Raw genomic sequence first — 10,891 nt, 5'->3', positions numbered from 1 at the left:
ACGACTAAGCCTATCTATGCAGGGGCGGATCCAGGAATTCTATAAAGGGGGGGGGGGCGCAACTAATATTTCTGGTGCCACTTCCGGGTTTCATTTTTTTCCTTCTTTTGTTTTTAACGATAGATAAAGGGGCCGTGCACCTCTTACGCCCCCCCCCCCTCTTGATCCGCCACTGCTATGGATCATAAATTGATATATGAACTGATGGGCTACAAGTTTTCCTAAAGGCCTCATCACACATATTGGGGGGGGGGGGGCGAGGACGTGGTAGAGTTTTCAAAAATGCACACAACAGCACAATGACATTGTATTCAGAGTCAAATGTTACCTTCTCCCAGTATTTACGTCCAGCCCATTTATGTGAATAATTCTCGAATGAATAGGCATGATTGAGGTCTAAATATTTCGGCAGACAGGGAACATAATGATTGGTCTGACCCTCGTATCTCACCGACCATTCAGACTAACGCTCAAAATTCTTTATCTCTGATTACCACCCATTTTTCTACCAGCTATTTATAGTTCCGCTCTCCATGCTTTTAAAGGACAAGTCCACCTTCATATACATAAGGATTGAGAGAATGCAGCAATAGTAGAACACATCAGTGAAAGTTTAAGGAAAATTGAACAATCCGTTCAAAAGTTACGAATATTTTAAGTATCTGCGCAGTCACTGCTGGAAGAGAAGACTACTATGTCAGTGTATGATGTCACATGCGTACAACTATATTTAAGGAAAATAAAAAGAGAATTTCACAAAACTTTACTTTTTGAATAAAGTGCACACCCATGCAGTTCTTCGACTTGGTACTGACGTATGTTAAGGGTAATATTATTCCCCTGCCTTCTGAAAGAGAGAAGTCGAGTGTTCTTTTGTTATGCATAGAAAAATGGAAATATGTTGAATTTTCTTTATTCCTTCTTTATATCGTTGTACTCATGTGACATCACAAGCTATAAATAGTAGACTTTTCATCCAGCCGTGACTGAGCAGAAACTTTCATAACTTTTTAACGGATTGTCCGATTTTGCTCAAACTCTCACTGATGTGTTCTAATAATGTTGCTGCATTCACTCAACCCACATTGTCTATGAAGGTGAACTTAAGAAGCATGATAGCTATTGAAATGAGAAGATTCATCTTTCTCGTCTTCGTATAGATGCCTGAATGATGATAGGCCTGAATGATGATGCCTGAATGATGATGTTAACTGATGACCGTCGAAGCGTAAGGACGTCTTTGCCCTACTCTCTCCCCCTCCCGCAAGTTTTCAATAGACAGCTACAGGTTCCATAAACTGTTCCGTGTTTCCTGAGTCTTAACGAGGAGAATGGCGTCAATTGCCGGGAAGCGCCCCCGTCAACGCTCCAGTACCAAGGCCGCTAGCCCTGTGTTTAGCACCCCGGACAGTCCACCACTTCTCCCATCCATTCAAAGACTGCTCGATAATCAAACGGACAAAATTAAGGATGCAGTTAAAGATCTTGAACGAAAGATGGAATCTGAAATGCGCCAGGTCGACAAGAAGCTGACGGAACTAACCAAGGCGGTGAATTTCAACTCCAAAAACTTGGAAACGCTGCAAAACGAAGTAATTCCACAAATTCAAGGCAAAATGAAGGAGGAGAGTAAGCTACTACAAAATGAAATTGACAAACTGAATGCATACATCTGCCGGGAAAATTTGGTGTTTTTCGGCTTAGCCGAGTCAGAAAACGAAAACATCGAGAGTGTGCTGGCCAAGTTCTACGTGGAGAAGTTGAAAATCCCCACCGAGGTCGTGAACAATATCGAGTACCAAAGAGCTCACCGCCTGCCAGCATCGACGAGACCGCGACCCATCAAAGTTCGCTTCCTACGTTACAAGGAAAGAGAAACGGTGTTGAAAAACGCCAAACATCTCAAGGGTACTGCAATGTATATTGCAGAAGATCTTCCTTTGCGCATTAGACGTGAGAGGCAACCACAGCTAGCAGCCCTGAGAACGGCTCGCTCGACGGGCAAGCTGGCTTATTTCTCCAAATCAGAGCCATGGAAACTTCTTGTAGACCGTGTCCACCTACCAGTATCCGACCAAAAGGAATTCGTTGAGAGATGGGGCAGCCATCAGGGGAAGGGATCATCCATCGCCACAGGCCGACCGTTCGGCAGGCCGTCCGCCAATTCAACCAACAAAGCTGGAGACAGCGCCAGTGGAGGGATGGAAGTCGATGGAAGCGGAAACAGCTAAGGTCTTACTTTAGCTACATTAATTTTCCGGAATTATTTGGAAGTGTGTAAGCCGCGGAGGCAATGGTACCATGGATTTCAGTGCGTTTCTTGTGCTTTTTTTCTTCTATTTTTCTTTGTTTTTCGCTGTGCATTGATTGGAAGCATAAATTGTGAGGATCATAGAGTAAGGAACATCTACAATATCGTCACCCGCCAAACTGTCTAGGAGGAGTAGCCTTCGGTAAAGTCCAACGCCAGCACCAACTATTTAAGCGGAGTGAAGATAGTCGATGGACGTCATGTTCTGTTCTATTTTGAGTTTAACAGATAATCGAATGGTGTTGATCAGGTAACTATTTTCTTTGCCAACGCCTCATAATTTCATCTGAACTATTTAATCTGTGAAAAATTGGGCTCATGTATTGATGCGTCATGGAGTGAATAGTCATGTTGTTATCGTGATTCACCATGATAACTGTCAGTACGTAGGTTTTAGTGTTGACAGTAATGAGTTTTAAAATATACATGGAAATAATTGATAATTTAGTTGAATGTGTTCTGACCACCAAATTTTATTTCGACACTAAAAATATAACTTCCTTACAATAAAATATATGTTTAATTGGATTTCTGATTATTTGCCCTTTTCTCACACATCGGCCAAAGCCATATACTCTATACGACATATCGGCTTTTGGTACTGAATTTCTTTTCCTTTTTACTGTTGCCTTGATTCCCTTGTTTAGTTCTGTTACGGTAATGTAACATCGAGGAATTTGATTTGCTTTTTTGGCCTTTTTTTTCTTCTTCTTTTTCTTCTTCCGCGAAATTATCCCCTTAAGAAGTGACATCTTTCGATAAGATTTTTTGCAAAATATATTGGAAAAAAAAAAGTCATTTGATTGATAGCCCAATGGATTCTGATTTTCAAATGCATAATTGTTATTTAATAGAATTCAAGTCATGTTTTTGACGTTGCCTGCAACTATGTGACCACACATGACTCTGTATGTAAAAGAACCTTTCCTTTTTTCTTTCTTTTTTTTCTCTTCTTTCAAGGATTTTTCCTTTAAAAGAACTCCAAGCACATGTTCACCATCTAATAATTGTGATTTATTACGTAAGACTGACCACCTTTCCGTCCAGTGGATTGGAATTTTTTTTCTTTTTCTTACCAACAGTCTTCTATTTGGTTAAAGCGGTATTTGAGAGTTCGCTGTCCCATAGGTTCCATAGTAATTAGCAGAAGGAATTTGCCTAGTTTCTTCTTTTCTTCTATTGATATACCTACAGCAACAACTCCAAAGTGTTTATGTGTATTCCTGGCGCTCCGAGCATTCTTTCTACATGAGCTTGAGACTTCCAGGCATGGTTCAACACATTTTATTTGTTTATTGCTCATGTATTACATCTAACTCTGACTTATTACGTAAGATTAACTGCCTTACAGATCAGTGCACTAGAATTTGTATCATTACTAGTATATTATTATTCCAGGTCAAGCAAGGTGGTAATCGAGAGTTCGTTGCTCTATAAGCCCCATGGCAATTGTAGAAAGGAATCCCTCTAGTTGTTTGTTTGTTTTTTCTTTATATACGTAAATCCCTGTCTATGAGTATTCTTAGCACCTCGACCATTCACTTTTTATTCGCCTAAGACTTTCAGACACTGCTGCTTTATTCCTTTTTTTTTCATTTAATGTTCATGTTCAAACTCTTATTACGTAAGACCGACCGCCTTTAATTACAGTGCACTGCGAACATGGGTGTCGTGGTCAAAGTGGTTTTCGTGTACTTGTGAAAAGAATCGCTCTTTTTTTTTCTCTCACTCTCTCTCCCTATAGGTCTTTAGTTAAGACAACTAGATCCCCAAGTTTGTTAATGCGTATTATTGACGCTTCGAGCTTAAGCATTTTCTTCTCATGAGCCTTAGACTTCCGGGGGGGGGGGGGGCGGTATCGCCGCTGGGGTGACGGGACGCATCTGAAATTTTGGTGAAAATGACTCTTCTGGATTAATGGTCAGATAATGCATGGGTTAAGTAATGTCCGGTTTCAATTCCAACTGTTTTACTCCAAAAATTGAAGCCACCACGGCAGGTCAAGTGAAAGGCTTTCCCATTCACTCTAGTGCTTTGGCCGCCATGTTTTCTGGCTCTCCTGAACATTTGACATTTTGTTGATGCGAGGTCTTGCGCCCGACGTTATGCTCCATGTTCAACATCTAATTTCGATTTATTACGACGGTCGTAAAACCGACTGCCTTTCAGTTCAGTGCACTGGATTTTGTTTTTCTCTTTTCTTCTTCTTTTTGTTAATGCGGTATTTGAGAGTTCGCTGCCCTGTGAGTTCCATGACAAATATGGAAAGGGAATTTCTTGTGCTTTTTTCGTTCTTTCCTCTGTGTACCTGCAACAACAACTATAAATTTGTTTATGTGCATATTATTACTGGCGCTCCGACCATTCTTTCTCCAAGCGCTTGAGAATTCCAGGCTTCTTGGGCTTGGTTCAGTTCATTTTACTCGTTCATTGCGTATGTACTACATCTATTAAATGCTGATTTATTACGTAAGGTTTGACCGCCTTACACTTCAGCGCACTTCAGCGCACTCGATTTTCTTTGTGATTATTGTCATATAATTGAGAGTTCACTGCCCGATAAGCCCCGTGGCAAGAGTGTAGAAAAGAATCCCTCTAGTTCGTTTTGTCTTTATATACCAACATCATGAACTCCAAGTTTGTCTTTGTGTATTCTTAGCGCTCAGAGTATTCACTCTCTATTCTCTTGAGACTTTCAGGCTTGGCTGCTTGTCTTTTTTTTTCTCTTTTTTTTTTCTCTCTCTCTCTTACATTTAATGTTCATGTTCAAATCATTATCACGTAAGACCGACCGCCTTTCATTAAATTATGTGTGATTATTTAGGCGGTCTTAGGCTATTTGACAATTCGGATGTATCGAGAGTTCACTGCTCCAATGACAACTTCAATGGCCACAAATAAGCATAGCATTTCGGAAGTCAAGTTGAAGCCAATAAACACAGGTCTCGTATTTGTTATCCTTTTATGTAGATATCATGACTACAGGGACCATACCTTTTATTTGAATATTTTGAAAAGAATGGCCTGATGTTGCTGTTGATCTTTCTTTTTATATTTCACTGGGCCTTTGTGTATTGCAGTTGTGCATTGCCATTGATCCACCTGGGGTTATTGCTAGACATTCAGTAAAGCTTTGAGAGCAATTTTGAGAAAGCTGTTGTTGTTTTTTTTTTCACACACTGTTCGATAGTTTTGAAATAAATACGTTTTATTCAGTAATTTTATTACGTTATAAACAACAAACAACTGAGGGTTTGAATTTAAAATACTTGTTAATGTTTGATTCCAATCGGTTGTGTTGGCTGGGTGTGCTTCGAGTTATTTGAGTTGCACATCTTTACTAAAATGTTATGTATATTTGTGGAAAATAGTCCTCTATAGTATGAGGTCCTTGAGAATAGCTTTGTTCTTGTTCTTGTTTTCTATAACAATGTCATCTTATTTGACTATGCTCTATAGGAGCACTGGACAACCTATGTCACGGGCAGATGACTTCCGGATACAATGGCGGATCCAGAGAAGACTGCACTGGGCGCACCCCCCTTCATACTTTGTTAAAACAAAAGACAGAAAAAGAAAACGGGGGAGGGGTGCATGCACCCCCTTTTATTGTCGCAAATTTCTGGATCCGCCCGGGAATATATCATTGTTACTTTGGTACAGGCATTGAACTCAGAAATTAACAATTGGACAAGTTTATGTATAGTGCGTTCGTAATGAGACTTCGTTAATATGATAATGTGTGAACTGAGATGTAAATGACAGAGGGGCGTGGTTCGGTGAACCCCTGCCCAGATGCACTGAAATTTAACGATATATTTGACAATGTACTGGTAACGAACGCTTTGATCTTGTTCAGTTTTGAGATGGAACAATAACTGTCACATACCGAAGGTTTACAATACATGCACCAGTGAACGCATTCTCGTCAAGTTTGTGTGTTGGGTGACGGAGTAGCGTGGCGTGACGAGGCTCGACGAATGAAAAGCTTCAGCCTAGCCCATACGAGCAAGTGTAACATCGGGTTCACTGGCAACTTTCATCCAGTGCACTAACTTAATACTGTACTCACAAAAAGGATTGTAAATGCATTATTCGGAGTCTATCTTGCCTGACCAGTTTTGACATACTTTTCTCGGGGAGGGGGGGGGGGGGCAGGCAGGGAGAGCGATGATTGGGTTTAGTTTTTCGGAAATGTACCTTGGTCATGAGTCGATAGGTATGTGTTTTTTGTGGTGTTTGTCTTGTTCTTGTCTACTGTTTGTCCTTTGCTCTCTTGTAATTCTCCGGTATTTACGTTTTCTTTCTTATTTCTACTTCTACCACTTTTTCTGTTCCTTCCTCCTCCTTCTCGTCCTCTTACATTCTTTTATGCTCTCTCTTATTTCATCCTCCTGGGGTCTCTGCCATGCATGCTCGAACGCACACTGGCGCTCGATGGCACCGAGTACGTCCTATTTCTTTCTGACTCCTAGATGATGCGAGTCGAAGACTTTGCCTTTCATTCATTAAACAGTGATGAGTTCTTTGAAATGTTCAGTAATAACACGGAAACACAGGCAAATAATGACCCCTCTAGTAAAGATTATCAGTTACCTTTTAATTTTTATGAGGATAGTGTTAATTTTTGTCAGAATAACAATGAACAATATCCAAGTTCAGAATATTTCACTATTAACAATATCAAATCTTTCGTTGAAGGTAATGATTGTGACAATAATCTGTCTTTAATGCATCTGAATATAAGGAGTTTGAATCATAATTTTGATAATTTTCACTTATTTATGGATGGCACTCATGGATCCTTTTTTAATGTAATAGGTCTTAGTGAAACATGGACCACTCATGGTTCTACTTCTATGTTCTCACTCCCAGGTTATGATTTCATACATAATAGTAGAAATCAGAGAATGGGCGGAGGCGTTGCCTTATATGTAAAACAAAATCTGGATTATGTTATTCATGATGAATTGAACTGTATGAGTGAAATTGTTGAATCACTTGTTATTGAAATTAAGGTCCCTTATGTAAAGAATATAATTGTGTCAGTATTATATAGGCCTCCTAATTCAAATATCTATGATTTCTTTGATTACGTACAATCCTTATTATCAAACCCAACTTTTAATAATAAAGATTGTTTTATTATGGGAGATTTTAATGTTGATTTGTCAAAGTTTCAGACTTTAAACAATGCCCAAAATTTTCTGGATATAATGACTTCCTCGTCTTTTTTACCGCTTATAACAAAACCAACTCGCGTTACCAATCAGTCTGCAACACTTATCGACAATATATTTTGTAACATCAGCCCTTTACCTGTCTCTGGAATTATTTTATCAGATTTAACTGACCATTATCCCATCTTCACTTATATACCCCTTAACCGTAGAATTTCTTTAAAGCCTCGTATGGTAAGTTTCCGGAAAATAACACCTGACAATATAGTTAGGTTATACAAGACGAGCTAAACAGAGTGGACTGGACTGATGTATATGATAAAGAGGATCCAACTGAATCTTATGATTTGTTTATGCAAAGGTTAATTTCCATTTTGGATAAACATGTTCCCATTGTTAGAAAAAAAATGTAACAATTACAAAAGATATCCTAGGCTGCCTTGGATATCTAAATCTTTGTTGCGATCGATTAACCGTAAGAATAATTTGTATTATGTTGATAAACTTAAACGCACTCAGCAATCTCATTATAAATATACTTCATATAAGAATGTTCTCACGCAAGTAATACGATGCGAGAAACGTAAATATTTTATTAATCAGTTATCTTTGTTTAAACATGATATTCAAAATACGTGGAAAATTATTAATACAGCTATTAATAAAAATACGGAGAAACCGCGTATTACCACAATCAAACATAACAATTTGATTATCGATGATGCTACATCCATTTCAAATATTTTTAATCAGTATTTTTCACAAATTGGCAATAATCTTGCTCACAATGTTCCGGATAGTCAAAAGAATTTTTTTATTTTTTACAAACTCGTAATCCTAACTCACTGTTTTTTGTTCCTTTAGAGAGAAATGAATTGTTAGATATTGTTCAGAATTTGAAAAACAAGAAAAGTGCCGGGCATGACAGTATTGATAATGTTCTTTTGAAAAATATTATCAATTTTATTGTTGATCCATTAGTACACGTCTTTAATTTGTCTTTGTGTAACGGAGTTGTCCCTGAGGATATGAATATTTCTAAAGTAATTCCTATTTATAACGAGACATGAAAACTCGTCACATTGAGGACGAGTTAGGTGATACGCTTGTGGTCATCAGATGACAGTCATCTGTGATCGACAAAGAGAAGAATGTGATATAGGCACCTTGAAGTTATATTGAGCGTGCATGCGAAACCGTTTCTGTAACCACTCGGCCACGGGTCATCCACGGAAATGGTAAGACAGAAAAACAACAACAATGTATAGATATAACGGGGGGAAAGTCAATGCCCACTCAACTAACGCGGCCGTGTGAACATCTATTGCATTGCTAGACGGAAAAGCGGCCTTGTAACGACTGAGGTCGCTATACCATTTCTGGCAACTTGGGAAAAATACGTCCCGCAGACATAAAACCTATAATCGGCTGGTTTTGATACCTTGCCTTTAATCACAATTTTCAGTGTAATGACGTCATCAAATTACAAAACAATGACATGGTCTTGAAAGAAAATTGTTCAAAGTACAACACCTCAGTCGTCGTCATTACATACTATGATCGGTTTGACAAAGTCAACCTGCAAAATTTTGCTGCAGTCGAAGCAATGTGGTCTCCAACACACAAAAAAGAGGGATATGGCGTGTGTGTGTGTCTGTGTGTGTGTATAGGTGCGTTTATATACGAACGTGATTTCTACATGGACGAATATGTAATACAAAATTGAAGAAAAAAAAACAGTAAAGTAGCTAAGTATTTTGTTTCGTGATCTTGTGAGGTTCGAACCCGCAACCTCACGTCTCTGAGACGTCGCCTTTAACCACTCGGCGACACGTCTCGACGGGAAAATATGGGGAACGTTATGGACTTGAAAGACAGTTGTTCAATATATAACACATTCATCATACGTTGTCAGTTTGCTATTGACATGACGATCTATCACATGAATATGAGGGAGGCATTAGTACCTGTATGAAATTATTATAGGCATGGTTATCAAATTGCCCTAAAATATCCTTATAATTGCCTTATTTTTACACACAGTTACGCTATCCCTTTAAACTCGTCACAGTTTAATTAGAATCATTAACATCATACATTAGTACCATATTCAGTTCCATAGCTGATCACGTTTGCTAATCAATTAAGAGTAATTGTCTAGAATGTGTCATATGGCCAACCTGTATACACACGTATATACACACACACAATGCTAAATGTATGTATCAAACATCTGTAACACAGCTTTGAACTAACTATAGGAATTATCGCTGCACTTATCATCCATACTTTTTATCACTATCTGAAACTCCACAAAAACCACTAATTGACAAATAATCATCAATACAGAAGACTGAATACCTTTTTTACAATGTATAGCTTGTTACATGTATAAATCAGCACAAAGTAACCACGACTACATTGTGTTACTGAATTGATATGAACAAATTTCATTTTGTTACAGTATACTGTATCAGTTTGAAAAGCCCAACCTGCAAAACTATAATTTTGCAGCAGACGAAGTAATGCAGTCTCCAACGCAAAACAAAGGTATACTGTGTGAGTGTGTGCGTATAGGTGTGTTTACATGCAAACGTGATTTCTACATGGACGAAGGTGTAGTACTCCATTGAAGAAAAAAAGTTTAAAAAAAATTATTATTTTCTTTCGTGCTCTTGTGAGGATCGAACCCGTACGTGTGCAACCTCACGTTTCTAAGACGACGCCTCTAACCACTCGGCCATACGTCTCGACGAGAAAATTAGAGGAACGTAAGCTTATGTACGTGAAAGATGAATCACGAATCGTTTGGTCCGCATTCCATTCTCATTTTCAGTTTTAAATTGCAAAATTGTCAACCTCATGAGGAGATTTCAAAGAATAAAATGCATGATTACTGCAGCTTATTGTCACATCTACAACATAAATAAGTTTCAGAGGAAATGAAGCAAAATCAGCTGAGATAAAGGTGCTTAAACGTTGTCAAGTCAATGCATGGTTTCTAAAAAAATCACCTCCCATAGACAATACACGTAAACTTGTCCGATTTTGCGTCTTTACCTTTAAACACAATTTAAAGCATGATGACGTCATCAAATTTCAAAACCATGACATGGACTTGAAAGGCAAATGTTCAAAGTACAACATATCTGAATTTGGGATAATATTGAGCTTAAACAACAGAGATACGAGCAAATGAATGTCAGAAACAGTACCTCAAAAAAATTAATTCCACTTTTTTGATTTCAGATGACGATATGATGACGTCATAATGTAATTATGGAAATAATGATACTTGAAACGTCAAGTCCAATTTATATGCTTTTGTAATATGCAATAAAAACATAGGGTCACCTGACGTTTTAAAGAGCTATGGCGAAATAAACAAAGACATGTTTTT

This window comes from Diadema antillarum, unplaced genomic scaffold (assembly GCF_040938485.1).
Source record: "Diadema antillarum isolate AM-2024a unplaced genomic scaffold, OU_Dant_1.0 seq00000857_RagTag, whole genome shotgun sequence".
Taxonomy (NCBI): Eukaryota; Metazoa; Echinodermata; class Echinoidea; order Diadematoida; family Diadematidae; genus Diadema; species Diadema antillarum.
The sequence above is the reverse complement of the archived record's forward strand: the minus strand, read 5'-3'. Positions refer to the sequence as shown.